Below are 18,313 nucleotides of genomic sequence, written 5' to 3' on the forward strand. Positions count from 1 at the left end.
ATTCAAGGCCCCTTTTTTGTTCATATGTACAGTCTGATTAGGGTTAGTTGGTTATATAAAGGCAGTTAAACAAAATTTTTGCATTATGAACCTCATTCTAAATATTCTGGTGTGTGGTAAATATGGAGAGAGACTGAGGATCACATGCCCAGTGGGAGAGCTGTATCATTACATCTGGAAGAGAAATCCCCTTTTGTCTAAAAATCTTAATGTAGTCCCAGTAATTAAAGATACTGAAGTGAGTGATAACCATTATATCATATCTGTTATTCCCACAATACTTTACATAGTCATCTTTTGGCTCTTTTGCAATCTCACAAATACACTGTAGTTTCCACAGGGCTGTGAAGTATTTCATTATTTTGTATTTATCAGTATATTCTAGCGCAATGCCTGACACATATAACATTTTGAAAATGTTGGTTAAAAATGCAAAAATTTCTCCAGACAATTGAGTTATCTCTCCATTAGTCTACTCAGGTGGAACAGTGTGACAAAGGCAACCATCAGCAAACATTTCCTGGATGTCTGTGTATATGAATAAGTGAATGATGCATTAAATATGATACACATTACATGCATCTAATTAATTAGGTTCTTATGCATGATAAAAGAATAATGAGAAACTCTAAAAGATATTGCTTTGAGATATTTCCCTCTGGACTCATTTACAAGGGAACAGAAGGATATAAATCTGGTTATTGGTAAAATTTGCATTTGAAAAAGAAAGATCTGTAAGGTGATAGATTTTTAGGAATTTTGCTCTATTGATATTTTATAAGTTCATATCATGGGATGGTGAATCCATATGGGAGAAAAAGCCCTCCTAGAAAATTTGAGGCTAAACAAACTTAAATATAATATTATCTGATGTGATATGCTAAAGCTGCATATAAACTCCTTACTGAGAAAGCTTCAGTTTGATTCTGCATTTTTCTTTGCACATCACAAAGATGCTTGCAAAATAGAAGTTCAAAAATTAATTTATATGGTAATAGGGTAAATAAAGTGCAAGAACACTGAAGATCTCTAAAAACTAAAATAAATACTTAGATTATGACTAGCAGTTGCTGCTATGTATAAGTTTTAAATTAATTATTTCAAAAAAAATTAGTACAATCTTGAAAAATCATTTTTTTGCTTCAACTGAATAAAAGGAATTTCTAACTTAGTAACTATGTCTGGCAGTCAGGGTTTTGACTCTTCTCCCCTACCATACTATAAGAAGAATAACGCATAAATGAACACATGAACATGCTACAGAGCAGAGGTCATGGTAAAATAGGATTTTTAAAGGAATCTTTGATTTAAAAAATGATTAAGAAGCATCAGTTCAGTTCAGTCGCTCAGTCATATCTGACTCTTTGCAACCCCATGAATTGCAGCATGCCAGACCTCCCTGTCCATCACCAACTCCCAGAGTTCACTCAGACTCACATCCATCAAGTCGGTGATGCCATCCAACCATCTCATCCTCTGTCACCCCCTTCTCCTCCTGTCCCCAATCCCTCCCAGCATCAGAGTCTTCTCCAATGAGTCAACTCTTCGCATGAGGTGGCCAAAGTACTGGAGTTTCAGCTTTAGCACCATTCCTTCCAAAGAACACCCAGGACTGATCTCCTTCAAAATGGACTGGTTGGATCTCCTTGCAGTCCAAGGGACTCTCAAGAGTCTTCTCCAACACTACAGTTCAAAAGTATCAATTCTTCGGCACTCAGCTTTCTTCACAGTTCAACTCTCACAACCATACATGACTACTGGAAAAACCATATCCTTGACTAGACAGACCTTTGTTGGCAAAGTAATGTCTCTGCTTTTGAGTATGCTATCTAGGTTGGTCATAACTTTCCTTCCAAGGAGTAAGCATCTTTTAATTTCATGGCTGCAATCACCATCTGCAGTGATTTTGGAGCCCCAAAAAATAAAGTCTGACACTGTTTCCACTGTTTCCCCATCTGTTTCCCATGAAGTGATGGGACCAGATGCCATGATCTTAGTTTTCTGAATGTTGAGTTTTAAGCCAACTTTTTCTCTCTCCTCTTTCAACTTCATCAAGAGGCTTTTTTAGTTCCTCTTCACTTTCTACCATAAGGGTGGTGTCATCTGCATATCTGAGGTTATAGATATTTCTCCTGGCAATCTTGATTCCAGCTTGTGCTTCTTCCAGTCCAGCATTTCTCATGATGTACTCTGCATATAAGTTAAATAAGCAGGGTGACAATATACAGCCTTGACGGTCTCCTTTTCCTATTTGGAACCAGTCTGTTGTTCTATGTCCAGTTCTAACTGTTGCTTCCTGACCTGCATACAGATTTCTCAAGAGGCAGGTCAGGTGGTCTGGTATTCCCATCTCTTTCAGAATTTTCCACAGTTGATTGTGATCCACACAGTCAAAGGCTTTGGCATAGTCAATAAAGCAGAAATTGATGTTTTTCTGGAACTCTCTTGCTTTTTCCATGATCCAGCGGATGTTGGCAATTAGGTCTCTGGTTCCTCTGCCTTGTCTAAAACCAGCTTGAACATCAGGAAGTTTATGGTTCACATATTGCTGAAGCCTGGCTTGGAGAATTTTGAGCATTACTTTACTAGCGTGTGAGATGAGTGCAATTGTGTGGTAGTTTGAGCATTCTTTGGCATTGCCTTTCTTTGGGATTGGAATGAAAACTGACCTTTTCCAGTCCTGTGGCTACTGCTGACTTTTCCAAATTTGCTGGCATATTGAGTACAGCACTTTCACAGCATCATCTTTCAGGATTTGAAATAGCTCAACTGGAATTCCATCACCTCCAGTAGCTTTGTTTGCAGTGATGCTTTCTAAGGCCCACTTGACTTCACATTCCAGGATGTCTGGCTCTAGGTCAGTGATCACACCATCGTGATTATCTTGGTCGTGAAGATCTTTTTTGTACAGTTCTTCTGTGTATTCTTGCCACCTCTTCTTAATATCTTCTGCTTCTGTTAGGTCCCTACCATTTCTGTCCTTTATCGAGAATTTGATTTTTCACAAGGTTAAAAAGATTCATAACTGCGCACCATTTAATATATGCTGGTAATACATTCTTTAAATATTACTTGTACTGTTGCTTTCTAAAATACAATCAGGCCTTTTCGCATGCTTCATATTCTATCTAGAAGATTAAACTTAATTTATCATCTTACAAGTTAGATGTATTTATTACCTATTATTTTAGATCTCTGATCAAATGGCTTTTCTGATCACTTTATCTAAATAAACTACTTTAGCCATCTTCACTATCTTTTTACTCTGCTTTTAATTCATTTTTACACTTTACACATACACATATTATGACGTTAATGACATTATGTCATGTTCACTATTATGTATTCAGTTATCAAAACAGTTCACAAGGGCTGAACAAATAATTAGTAATTGTTTCATGCCATGAAATTAAAAGATGCTTTCTCCTTGGAAGGAAAGTTATGACCAACCTAGATAGCATACTCAAAAGCAGAGACATTACTTTGCCAACAAAGGTCTGTCTAGTCAAGGCTATGGTTTTTCCAGTAGTCATGTATGGTTGTGAGAGTTGAACTGTGTAGAAAGCTGAGCATCGAAGAATTGATGCTTTTGAACTGTGGTGTTGGAGAAGACTCTTGAGAGTCCCTTAGACTGCAAGGAGATCCAACCAGTCCACTCTAAAAGAGATAAGTCCTGGGTGTTCTTTGGAAGGAATGATGCTAAAGCTGAAACTCCAGTACTTTGGCCACCTGATGAGAAGAGTTGACTCACTGGAAAAGACTCTGATGCTGGGAGGGATTGGGGGCAGGAGGAGAAGGGGACGACAGAGGATGAGATGGCTGGATGGCATCACTGACTTGATGTGAGTTTGAGTGAACTCCAGGAGTTGGTGATGGACAGGGAGGCCTGGTGTGCAGCGATTCATGGGGTCGCAAAGAATTGGACACAACTGAATGACTGAACTGAACTGAAATGAATAATCTGGGGAAAAATTCCCTATCCATCCTAGTATTGACATTAGACCAATATAAATATTCAACTTAGCTCAATCTCTTTCATGTTATAGATTCACAGTATGTAATGAATAAAACATCAATGAATATATATGCATATATATAAACTGAATATATATGCATATATATACATATATATGCATGATGAGATATTTCTATAGGAAGTTAAAACAATAAAAATAGTAACAAAATTGAATATAATGAGTAGAACTTGGGATGGGCAGAGAAGAAAAAATAAAATTACCACAATTTAAATTGTATTTCAAGAAACTTAAGGGAAAATGTCAACTGTATCAGGACCTACTAACTTATAGTCAAAAGTAAAATAGTCCAAATATTTTAAAGTAAAAGTACTAAGCTATTGTTTTCTAATTTCACTGCATATTTTAATGTTTGTTTTAGTCCCCAAAACAAAAGAGAATAAATTCCCAAAAAACAATCTTGGTAACTATAAAGATAAGCCAATGGATAAATAGCATACTTATGTTCTTTTGCTCCTTGGAAGAAAAGCTATGACAAACCTAGACAGTGTATTAAAAAGCAGAGACATTACTTTGCCGACAAAGGTCCATCTAGTCAAAGCTATGGTTTTTCCAGTAGTCATGTATGGATGTGAGAGTGGGACCATAAAAAAGGCTGAGAGCTGAAGAATTGATGCTTTTGATCTGTGGTGTTGGAGAAGACTCTTGAGAGACCCTTGAACTGCCAGGAGATCAAACCAGTCAATCCTAAAAGAAATGAGTCGTAAATATTCATTAGAAGGACTGATGCTGAAGCTCAAACTCCAAATCTTTGGCCACCTGATGCAAAGAACTTACTCCTTAGAAAAGACCCTGATGCTGGGAAAGATTGAAGGCAGGAGGAGAAGGAGACGACAGAGGATGAGATGGTTGAGATGGATGAGATGGCATCACCAACTCGATGGACATGAATTTGAGCAAGCTCTGGTTGCTGGTGATGGACAGGGAAGCCTGCCATGCTGCAGTCCATGAGTTACAGAGAGTAGGACATGACTGTCTAGCAGAACTGAACTGATGTTCTTTTAGAAATTGTTATTCTTAATAACAATAATAGTGTGTTAGTTGCTTAGTCACGTCTGACTCTTTGCACTCCATGGACTGTAGCCCACCAGGCTCTTCTGTCCATGGAATTCTCCAGGCAAGAGTACTGGAGTGGGTAGCTATTCCCTGCTCCATGGGTTCTTTCTCACCCAGGGATCGAACCCAGGTCTCCTGCTTTGCAGGTAAATTCTTTACCAGTGAACCACAAGGTTAATAATAATTCACCAATTCCTTTCACTGACAGTAACTGTGTAAATAATGTAAGAATTCAGACCCAAGTACAAAGTGTGTGCTTGTTCAACAAAAAATAAAAATATTTTTTAAAATAAAGAACCAATATTGACAGACAACATAATACTGAAAAACTAATAAGCCGTATTACACATATATACAACAGTGATAAATGTTTTGAAAACCATAATTATCTTTTGTACTATGATTTCTCTGTTTAATATTTTATTACTAATGGATGGGCCTCCCTCATAGCTAATTGTAAAGAATCCACTTGTAATGCAGGAGACCCTGGTTCGATTCCTAGGTCTCAAAGATCTGCTGGAGAAATGAAATTTATGTTTTGAAAACCGTAATTATCTTTTGCACTATGATTTCTCCGTTTGTTCAACATTTTATTACTAATGGATAAAAAATTCCCTTGAAATTAAGTATAAAGTTTTTTACTCTTTAGAGAGCTAGATATTTGAAATGTTTGCTGCCCTGATCACTTTTTAAATATTCCACTTTCCTTTGCTCCTGTACTTAAAATAATTTCTGTAACACTATCTTTACTTACCCTTAGTTATTAAGAAATTACTATATTCTTCTTTTATTTCAAAAATTAACTAATTAGAAGGAAGAATGAAGGGCATTTTAGAAGGAAGTGCATTTAAGACTCATTGGTATGCCGGTCAACTAGTAAATATTGAGCCCATATCATATAGTTTGCATTGTTTCAGAAATTACAGCATGAGCAACACAAACACATATTTGATATTTTTTAAGTCTATGGTCTTCTGTGTAGAGAGAGATTTCAAAATACAAAAATTATTAAGAATTGATGTTTTATGATAAAAGGATTTAAAAGGTGAAACCCGTTTTAATATTTCATTATATTCACATATAATACAAATAATCTTACTATTGAAATTATTGTGCTCAAAGTGCTTTGTTGTTGTTGTTTATTTGCTCAGTTTTTCCTGGCTCTTTTGCAAGCCCATGGACTGCCTGCCAGGCTCCTCTGTCCATGGGAATTTCTGGGCAAGATTACTGGAGTGGATAGCCATTTCCTCCTCCAGAGGAGCTTCCTGACCCAGGGATCAGACCTGCATCTCCTTCCTGCATTGCCAGCAGAGTCTTTACTATTGAGTTATTATTATCTCTTTTTTTTTTTTTTTTTTGGCTTAATATTTCTAGAAGTGTCCCCAAAGTAAAAACTCTATTTCTAAAAAAACCTTTTTTTTACCTCACGTAGACTCAACGCCCAGAAAACAGTCTCTCCAAAGCCCCAAACAGTTTATTTCTATTAGTTATTTTTATAAACAACAAAGAATTCTCCTGATATTTTAATTGATTTCATTCCACTAAAAAATTAAATTCAATTAACAGAAAAAAACTTGTTTATATTTGTCTTGAACTTTTCAACCCTCTATTAATGTGGCCTTAAATTCTACAACTTGGCTTTACATTTTACCAACAATATATTTACATGTAGGGGATGACAAGAAATCGTGACCTGAATATTAGGTCTGAAGAACAACTGCAATTCCAAAACCTCACTCTTCTTCAAAATGCAATCACCTCTTTGTACCCATGGATGTTAAAAGTATCAAGAGCAGTATTTTATAATCAACTATTGTGTTCTGTATTTTTTCCAGGCTACACACTAAAGAATCATTTCACAACTGTTCTTTAAACCATACTGTGGCCAATAAAACATGCTGCATCTTAGATTTAACATTAGGTGAAGCACTAGGATTTACAGAACTCAGATAAGCCCTGAACAGCTATAAAACGTGTCCCTTTTTGTATCAATATCAACTGATTTCTATCTAGGGATTATGTTAAAAGAGAACAATCATCTCCAGTGTATGATTTCAAAAGGGAAGAGTAAGGGGTTTGGCATCTTTACATACAGCCCCTTAAGAGTTCACAGCTGTGAAATGTCATAGGCCTCTCTCAACACTGTATTTCTCCGTTAAAAAATTTTTGAAAGTGTTCCTTTATTATTTTAGTGCACAATAGTTTACTAGGGGGGTTGGCAGGTGGCAGAGTGATAAAGAATCTGCACGCCAAAGAAAGAGACTCAAGAGACTTAGTTCAATCCCTGGGTCAGAGCAATCCCCTGGGGTAGGACATGGCAACCCACTCCAGTATTCTTGCCTGGAAAATTTCATGGATAGAAGAGCCTAGCTGGCTATAGTCCATGTGCCACAGCGAGTCACACAGCACTCAACAACTGAGCACACGCACACGATATACTAGATTATAATGACTTTCTGGAGAGATATTATTAAATTATACATACTGGAAAGCACAAATAATATTTTGACAAGTCACAAAATAGGTGACAATGTCTCTATGAGACATGCCATTTCATATTATAAAAAACAATGGGTGTCTGTCACTTTTTTGATAAGATGATACACATCTATCAAATTAATAAAAATTCTTCCTCTGGTTATTTAATTTTACTGGACACACTTTGAAAAGAAAATCATTGCAGAAATTTGAAGAATGATGAAATAAACATCTAAATTACCATTTGTTAAGTGTAATAGGATATACATTTAATGGTGCTTCCAATATTCTTAACCACAGAAATGTCTTGTGTCCATGTATTTATACACAATCATAAAAATTTTCATATTAATGTCTGAGTCATAAGTTCTGTAATGTATGTGTGTGTGGGTATATTCTTTTTTTTAACCTGCTTGGAGAATCTTAAGATTTTACACAATGATTCCTTGAGTTGGCCTTTTTCATCTCTCTTGTTTTACAAGTAGATAAGCTTACATTCATGATTTCCCAAAATAATTTTGCTATAGCTCACACTTTATGGCAGGTTTCTAAGAATATGTTTAACAGAAAAATAAATTTTTTTCAGTCACTGGGGTTTTGTTGTTGAAGATTATGCCTGCAGCATAATTTGGGAGAACAGCAAGCCTTTATTTTACCTATAAATACAGATTTTTAAAAATCACACTAACACCAATTTACTTCAGATTAATTGCATAAAGATAAACAAGTGTAAGGTCTTATGTACAAGTAATAAATACTGTTAAATCATAAGTGAAATTATATCCAAGATACTAGATTAGTGGAATATAATGGGTGAGATCTTAATTATACACGTCAGCATATTCCAAAGAAAAGCATTTAGCTACAACATTTTTCTAATCCCTTCTATAAATCATTAAGTTATCTCCTCCTCTTTGAATATTAATTTCAACATACAATCTGGTTTCATTATTTAAGAAGACAATATAAATGTCTCAGTTGAATATTGTTTTAAAAAACACAGAAGCAAACTAGTTTTTTTTAAAAATCCTCTAAGATTTTTTAATAATATAAATTCTTCATCAATTACATATAAAATTAATTGTTTTTCTGGAGTATGCAAATCAGCATTTTAGTTGGGCCATATGGTTTATTGAATTATGTTGATGTGTCATCTTGAATTATTTTTGGCAAACTAATTAAATAACTTCATTTGTATGAATATAGAATTACTATAAAACATGTAGTTCTCTGGTCTTGTTTCAGAAATTAGTTCCATTTATCTGTGTGACTGTCTAACCCAACAGTGGTACAGCTTACTTTTCACTTCTAGGAAGACAAAATATCTGTCTTCAAGTTGGTTGGGCCCTTGAGTGGGATTTGTTTTTTGATTGATTCATTCTCTGTATTTCACAATTTGGAGAAATAGGTTAAGGACAAAGGCAAAGTGCTTCAACGCTATACGAAGAAAACGATGGTTCCTGTGGTTATTCTGTCTAACCCAATAAATAGGCTTTAAGCTCTTTCAGGGGGAAAAAAAAATAGGTATCTAATTTTAGTAGTCTCCAATAGAGTACATTTTTCAGTAAGTATATAATACTGAACTGTGTAATTCATAGTTGAAAGGAGCAACTTGATGTCATTAGATATGTAAAAATGACTGAAAATTACTATTAGCAAGAAGTAAAACTTTCTAATTAATGTATTTAATATATTGTTTTATTTATGACATTTATAGAAAACGAAATATTTTTAAATTGTAGATTAGTAACACAGCTTCAGATAAGAAAGCCTTCCTCAGCGATCATTGCAAATAAATAGAGGAAAACAACAGAATGGGAAAGACTAGAGATCTCTTCAAGAAAATTAGAGATACCAAGGGAACATTTCATGCAAACATGGGCTCGATAAAGGACAGAAATGGTATGGACCTAACAGAAGCAGAAGCTATTAAGAAGAGGTGGCAAGAATACACAGAAGAACTGTACAAAAAAGATTTTCACGACCCAGATTATCATGATGGTATGATCACAGACCTAGAGCCAGACATCCTGGAATGTGAAGTCAAGTGGGCCTTAGAAAGCATCAATACACGTGTATGCCTGTGGTAGATTCATTTTGATATATGGCAGAACCAATACAATATTGTAAAGTTTAAAAAAAAATAAAATTAAAAAAAAAAAAGAAAGCATCAATACAAACAAAGCTAGTGGAGGTGATGGAATTCCAGTTGAACTATTTCAAATCCTGAAAGATAATGCTGTGAAAGTGCTGCACTCAATATGCCAGCAAATTTGAAAAACTCAGCAGTGGCCACAGGACTGGAAAAGGTCAGTTTTCATTCCTATCCCAAAGAAAGGCAATGCCAAAGAATGCTCAGACTACCACACAATTGCACTCATCTCACACGCTAGTAAAGTAATGCTAAAATTCTCCAAGCCAGGCTTCAGCAATACGTGAACCAGGAACTTCCTGATGTTCAAGCTGGTTTTAGAAAAGGCAGAGGAACCAGAGATCAAATTGCCAACATCCACTGGATCATCGAAAAAGCAAGAGAGTTCCAGAAAAACATCTATTTCTGCTTTATTGACTATGCCAAAGCCTTTGACTGTGTGGATCACAAGAAACTGTGGAAAATTCTGAAAGAGATGGGAATACCAGACCACCTAATCTGCCTCTTGAGAAATCTGTATGCAGGTCAGGAAGCAACAGTTAGAACTGGACATGGAACAACAGACTGGTTCCAAATAGGAAAAGGAGTACGTCAAGGTTGTATATTGTTGCCCTGCTTATTTAACTTATATGCAGAGTACATCATGAGAAACACTGGACTGGAAGAAACACAAGCTGGAATCAAAATTGCTGGGAGAAATATCAACAACCTCAGATATGCAGATGACACCACCCTTATGGCAGAAAGTGAAGAGGAACTAAAAAGCCTCTTGATGAAAGTGGAAGTGAAAGTGGAGAGTGAAAAAATTGGCTTAAAGCTCAACATTCAGAAAACGAAGATCATAGCATCTGGTCCCATCACTTCATGGGAAACAGATGGGGAAACAGTCGAAACAGTGTCAGACTTTATTTTTGGGGGTTCCAAAATCACTACAGATGGTGACTGCAGCCATGAAATTAAAAGATGCCTACTCCTTGGAAGGAAAGTTATGACCAACCTAGATAGCATATTGAAGAGCAGAGACATTACTTTGCCAACAAAGGTCCATCTAGTCAAGGGTATGGTTTTTCCTGTGGTCATGTACGGATGTGAGAGTTGGACTGTGAAGAAGGCTGAGTGCCGAAGAATTGATACTTTTGAACTGTGGTGTTGGAGAAGACTCTTGAGAGTCCCTTGGACTGCAAGGAGACCCAACCAGTCCATTCTGAAGGAGATCAGCCCTGGGATTTCTTTGGAGGGAATGATGCTGAAGCTGAAACTCCAGTACTTTGGCCACCTCATGCAAAGAGTTGACTCCTTGGAAAAGACTCTGATGCTTGGAGGGACTGGGGGCAGGAGGAGAAGGGGACGCCAGAGGATGAGATGGCTGGATTGCATCACTGACTTGATGGACATGATCTGAGTGAACTCCGGGAGTTGGTGATGGACAGGGAGGCCTGGCGTGCTGTGATTCATGGGGTCGCAAAGAGTCGGACATGACTGAGCGACTTAACTGAACTGAACTGAACACAGCTTATTTTAAATAACTGTTATTACCATAGATATCAAATGTAGACTGTATCAAGATTCAAAGTTGGGAGAGATAATATCATGTTTGGTGGGGTTATAAACTGCTATATGGAATGTATATTAGAAGATTTGAGCCCTGGGTTGGGAAGATCCCCTGGAGGAGGGCTGAGAACCCACTCTAGTGTTCTTGCCTGGTGAATCCCCATGGACAGAGGAGCATGGTGGGCTGCAGTCCACGGGGTCGCAAAGAGTTGGACACGACTGAGATACAATCACCACCACAATGGGTTTGCAAGGGAGTCCATAAAAAGTACAACAGATTGACTAACTTAAACAAGAGAAAGTTATGTTACCAGAGTTTTCTGTAGATGATTACAAGGAGTCAGGAGGTAGTTCGTCCCATTAAACAGCCATGAAGGACTTTGCAGTGATGAAGGGGAGAAGAGAAGATGGGTTTAAAGTTTTACAATTTAAAAGAGTTACCTGTGGAGCAGTTAACAAAAGGATTTCATAGGAGGTGAGGTAGCTGGCAGAGAAATGTTGAATGTGATTAGGGTTCAGGAGAGTTTCTACTGCATGAGATACAAAAATGGCTAAAGGCGATCCACAATGATTTTCTTGGTGGCCTTAACCAAAAGGCAGTGGCAGTGATGTCTCCAAGGCAAGGGGGGATATCTCCATGCTACAGCGTCCAATAACTGACTGTAATAACCTGTGGGTCCATGGTGGTCCCCGTGATTTTAGGTGACTATGCCAAGGGCCTTCCCTTCTTTTTCATACACAAGAGAGAAAAAAAGAATCTGATAATTGGGATGTCCCAATGCAGTTAGGTTTATCAAAGTCTTCATTAAAGCCTGGAAGGAATGTATACAGGTGTAGCCATAAGAGAATATATTATAATCCAATTTTGGCAATAACCAAATGGCCCTAGAAAACCTTGCCTTGGCACTTAGTTTGGGGTTTGAGGAAACATTGGACATCATGAAGTCTATCTGGATCTCAGACTAGGCCTTATTCTAGTATCAGAAATGATCTAAATATCAAACTTGGTTTTAGGCAAACTGCAATTTATTCTTGGTTACTTTAAGGCTAAAAGCTTTAGAAAGTAGATGCTGTCTTCCTGTAATGGGGTTTGAGAATGAGAGCAAAGAAGCAAGCACAGTTATCCATGTATGGCTTCAAAGCAGAACCACTAGAAAACTTCATGTCATACAGATAGGCTCTCAGGATCTGTGAGAAATAAAAATGACTCTAAATAAATCCCCGAAGCATTGTGCCCAGTAGATTATTTCTCTGTCTGAGTGAAAGCAAAAGATATTGGCTAGCTTTATCAACTAGAATACTAAAGAATGCACTGTATAAATCAATTACAGTAAAGCATTTACTTCCAGTGGGAATGAATGTTAGCAACATATGAAGGTTAAGAACAACAGGGTGTCGAGGGATAATAGCATTGTTTACTGCTGGGAGACCCTCCACTGTTGGCCCTTAGGTTTTCTCACAGGTAAAATGAGAGACTGTCATTTGTCACAGGGACTGGTACAAAGGCTAATGAGACCTTAAGTCTTGTAATCTTCTATTATAGGTATTATACATTGAAGGGCTTCTTAACTTACAGGGTATTGATTAATTCTGAAAAGAGGTTTTGAGTAGTCTATTTGAATTTTATATGAGATGCAGTGTGAATTTTGCCAACATCACTTGAAGATTTTGTCCATAAAGAAAGTGGTAGCTGATCAATAAAGACAAATCATCAGTGTTTCCAGAATTGCACTAGTACCGTCCTGTGTGCGTGTCTAAGTCACTTCAGTAGTGTCCAGCTATTTGTGATCCCATAGACTGTAACCCACCAGGCTTCTCTGTCCATGGGATTCTCCAGGCAAGAATACAGGAGTGGGTTGCCATGCCCTCCTCCAGGGGATCTTCCTGACCCAGGGATCAAACCCACATCTCATGTCTCCTGCATTGACAGGCGGGTTCTTTACCCCTGAGCCACCAGAGAAGCCCTTTAGTATCATCAGATACAGACAAATAAGCAATGTCAAGGGTAATACACCAGTCTAAAGTAAGATGCTGCCTCACTTGGTCTAATGCATTTGCTTCCCTAGTCTTGCCTACATGGCCTCCTTCAATGTATTTTTTCTTGGCCAGATGAACAAATCTTGTAAAATGTGAATCAGAAATATCATTCCACTGCTTAAGAATGACTAGGGCTGTGGTACATATACACAATGGAGTATTACTCAGCCATTAAAAAGAATACATTTGAATCAGTTCTAATGAGGTGGATGAAACTGGAGCCTATTATACAGAGTGAAGTAAGCCAGAAGGAAAAACATCAATACAGTATACTAACGCATATATATGGAATTTAGAAAGATGGTAACAATAACCCGGTGTACGAGACAGCAAAAGAGACACTGATGTATAGAACAGTTTTATGGACTCTGTGGGAGAGGGAGAGGGTGGGAAGATTTGGGAGAATGACATTGAAACATGTAAAATATCATGTAAGAAACGAGTTGCCAGTCCAGGTTCGATGCACGATACTGGATGCTTGGGGCTAGTGCACTGGGACGACCCAGAGGGATGGTATGGGGAGGGAGGAGGGAGGAGGGTTCAGGATGGGGAACACATGTATACCTGTGGCGGATTCATTTTGATATTTGGCAAAACATACAATTATGTAAAGTTTAAAAATAAAATAAAATTTAAAAAAAAAAGAAAAAAAAATAAAGTGAATGAAGAGAAAGAATGACTAGGGCATGCTCTGCTCTTTTACATGTGCTAAAGGAGAACAAAGTAATCTGAGGGTCTAAGGACATCATTTCCAAATTTTCAAGTAATGTAATATCAATATTCATAACAGAATATATATGTATATTTAAATAAATTTCACACAGCTAGATAAAGAGACAGAATAACACTAAATGTCTGAAAAACTATTTAACCTTGTTAACAACTGCTATTTTTCCAGGAAAAATTGTATTTATCCGTCATTCTTAAATATTTTCTTCTTAAATTCTCTAAAATTCATTATCTATAATTTAAATATAATTAAATATATAATTATAAAATAATTCATAAGACAGAAAATATCATAAATGTGTGGTGATGAATGAGATAAAAAAACAAATGTAGATACCTAAAAGACTAAATGAAGTCAAAGGCATCTGTAAAAAAGCATTTGTACCTACTTCCACCAGTTATCCCCAATTAAAATGGATATAGTTATATGTCAATAAATATGTATTAAAATTATATTTAATTTTAAATAATTTTTCGACAACATTTTTTTACCTGGAAATATAATTTATATTGTTTCCTAAATCCACTTAAATGTTTGTAGGCAATATTAAGTAGTATTTCTTAGAAAGATAGCCATACCAAAAACAAAAATTAACAAAATAAGCTCCTTTTTAAAAAAAATTTCCCTGTTACTAAGTCTTACCCTTCACCTGTTTCTACACAATATATTATTCTGTCAAATCCTTCATATGCTACATTATAAGTACATTTAAATAATATTATAATATTTATTCAGTTTGGTCAATCAGATCAAAATGTATCTGAAAACTGAATTCATGGACTCATTTCTGCTTATAAACCAAAAACAGTAAACATTTAAGGGAAATAAGTATCTTTGTCAAATTATTCAGATATTTGCTCAGCCCCTCTTCTATATACCTCTGAAATACATGATCTACCAAAAATATATATTTTTAGGTTCTGTCTAGAAAGTTGAATATATATCATGTTATTTTCATATATTTAAAAGAGAACATTTTGAGTATTTCTTCAGTTGCTGGGGAAATGCATAAAGTAGAGATAATGCAGACAGGAAAACTGTTGTGTAGTTTAGGGATTTATTTGGATCAGAAACTATGAAAGCTCTTATATGACATAGTTTTTCTTTTTTCTGTTAAAATATAAGTGTAAAATAAAATTTCTGTTGAATTATTTACTTTCAATTTCCCTTACATAGTTTGAAACCTTTTAAACATTTTTACATGAAGTCATCAGTATCAAAATAATTGAATCAAAAGAAAAATTATTATTTATTCCATAAGAGTGTGTGTGTGTGTGTACACACACACACATGCATGCTAAGTTGCTTCAGTCATGCCCAAATCTGCAACTCTATGGACTGTAGTCCCCCAGGCTCCTCTGTCTATGGGGATTCTCTAGGCAAGAATACTGGAGTGGGTTGCCATGCCTTCATCCAGGGGATCTTCCTGATCCAGGGATTGAACCCACATCTGTTATGCTCCTGCACTGGCAAATATGTTCTTTACCACTAACGCCACCTGAGAATCCATATATAAATAGACATATATGTATATATATATATACACATATATATATATATATATATGTGCATATATATTCACACACAAATATATCAATAAATTAAGTGGAGTTTTATTACAGTTTTCTTTTCAAAACAGGTATATCTTTACCTTGCATTATCCTTCCTGTCAACTACACATAGAAATTTTAATTAATTATTACAAAAAGAAGATACCAGATTTTTGGCAGTAGTTAGAAAATCATCAGTCTCTTTTTCTATGCAGAACCTTATCTGTGAATAAAAATAGTTCCTTTGCCAAATGGGAATGGAGAAATTCTCTGAAAGTGTTTCTACATAAGCATGGGGGTAAAGCAGTAACTGGTGCAGCACTTTTGAAGGTTACAGAGAAATACAGAAATGGTGTTCAGAGAGGTTAATGGAATTGTTCCAACTCTATGACTAATTACTGCACAGGTGGGCTTTTTACCCAAGTCAACCTTGAACAATAGCCTGAATTTCCTTCACTACTCCATATTTTGTGCACTTCATTTGTTTTATGTCTTCTTTACTTAGATGGAAAGGAAGCACTGCCCTGTGTTTCAAGAGGCAGGGGTAGATGAGAAATATAAAATGCCTCTACTAGCTGAAAGGAACAGAAATGTGGCCTGTGTCACTCCCAAACTTCTAAAAAGCTGTGACATTTTCTGCTACTTATAACATGATTATGAAAATTAGGAAAAGAAACATTATAATAAAGATCATTACTATTAGTGAAATGATTAATTGATTATAAATTTAATTTAGAAGTGATTATATATGAGAAATGCAGGTCCTTAGTCAGAAAAGTTTGAATTACTAAGTAGTCTGAGATTTAAGATAAATGCATGATGAAATGCCTAAGTATAAACCCTGTGGATGTGAAAAGCTGCCTAAGTGATTTGAGGAAATAATTAAATAGAGAAAAAATATGACTGAAAGGCAAGCATTAATTATTTTGAGGTCACATTTAAAGCAGAATAATTGTACATTTACCAGGAAGAAAGTATCTTTTAACAAATGTATTTACCCAGGTTATGACAGAATTTGTTGAGGACATGCAAATAATAGCTACTTACATCAAGTGGCACCACTTTCCAAAATGGTGTTAAATATCTATGAGAGAAGAAAGAAATTAGAAAAAAATAAGTGACCCTTACATCTCATTTAGGCTTTATTAATTATTACCCCATTTTCTCTCCTCTAATAACTGATAAGAAGGTCAAAATTTGACACTAAATTTAACAACAGGAAATATCTATACGTTTTAAATGTAAAAATATCTACAACCATCACTAGGTTTGCATGCTTTTGTTATTCTAGTACAGATAGAAGATAGCTAGAATATTCTTGAGTGAATTAAAGTTTAGTCATTTATTTATTAAATGTATATTAAGTACCTGCATTATCTCGGTCAGTGTTCAATGTATTGGCGATGCATCAGTTTGCAAAACAGTTAAATACACGTGTTTTCAGTCATCCTATATTCTACTGTGGGGAGACATACAGTATAGAAATAAATACATACTGTTAAAGACTGTGATTGGTGCTATTTAGTGAAGATAAACCTGAGAGCAGACAGTTTAAATACAGTGGTCAAGGAATGCCTTATGGAGAAGAAGGTATAATTCAGACCCAGAGGAGAAGCCAGTAATAAGCATCCTAGGTAACAGAGGGCAGAGAGAAGAATACATGGAAAGGACCAGGAGGAATGTGCAAGGCATATTCCAAGAATAGTACAGAAGTCATTTATCAAGATGGAACTCAGTGTAAAACTAGAAGAGGTAGAGAAGGTGGATAGAGATTTACCTAATACTGGACTTGAGTATTTTATCCATAGGGAAAGAATAAATATTAGAATGGTGAAATTTTCAGTGAAAAGGCTGTACTCCTGCCTGAAAAAGATCTACTCTTGCTAACGTTTTGACAGTGGTGTGAGAAGGTTGAGAATAATAGGGAAGCCAGGCATGAGGTTCTTAACCATAAGCCATGTTATCATGACAAATGCTTGGACCAAGGTGGTGGTGGTAGAGGTAATAATAGAAGGATAAAATCAGCAAGGTCTTCTCATAGAATATATACGGGTCATGACAGAAAGGAATAAAAAATATTTCCAGGACTCAGAGTCTGAGCGTACATAGGGATGAAGATGCCACTGAATAACGTGGGAAAGACTTAGGAGAAAAGCATGTTGAAGAGAGACGCAGCTTAGTATTTGGACAGCAGAGTTTGAAAAGTTATTTATAATTTTAAGTGGATCTATTGGGATTCCCTGGTGGCTCAGAGGTTAAAGCATCTGCCTGCAATGCAGGATACCTGGGTTCGATCCCTGGATCGGGAAGATCCCCTGGAGAAGGAAATGGCAACCCGCTCCAGTATTCTTGCCTGGAGAATCCCATGGACGGAGGAGCCTGGTAGGCTACAGTCTACGGGGTCGGAAAGAGTCGGACACGACTGAGCGACTTCACTTCACTTCACTTCACTGAATAAATTGTTGATACAGGACTTCCGGTTTCAGCTCCAAAATGTAAAGAGGTTGGAAGGCATCACTCCTGTCCTAACTACAAGGAAAAGCTGATCATACTAAAAAATCAGTGACTTTTCTTGGATTCATCTGAGAATTAAGGTGACAGGGCAAAGCAGTACCTCTAAATCTGGAGACACAGGTGAATCACAGAGTCACAGCCAAGACCTGCTGAACTAGAGAGAGCAGAAGCTGCTGGAGTCATTCATTGATGGGAACACCTAAGCAGTATT

Source organism: Bos mutus, chromosome 17 (genome assembly GCF_027580195.1).
Source record: "Bos mutus isolate GX-2022 chromosome 17, NWIPB_WYAK_1.1, whole genome shotgun sequence".
In the NCBI taxonomy this organism is placed as follows: Eukaryota; Metazoa; Chordata; class Mammalia; order Artiodactyla; family Bovidae; genus Bos; species Bos mutus.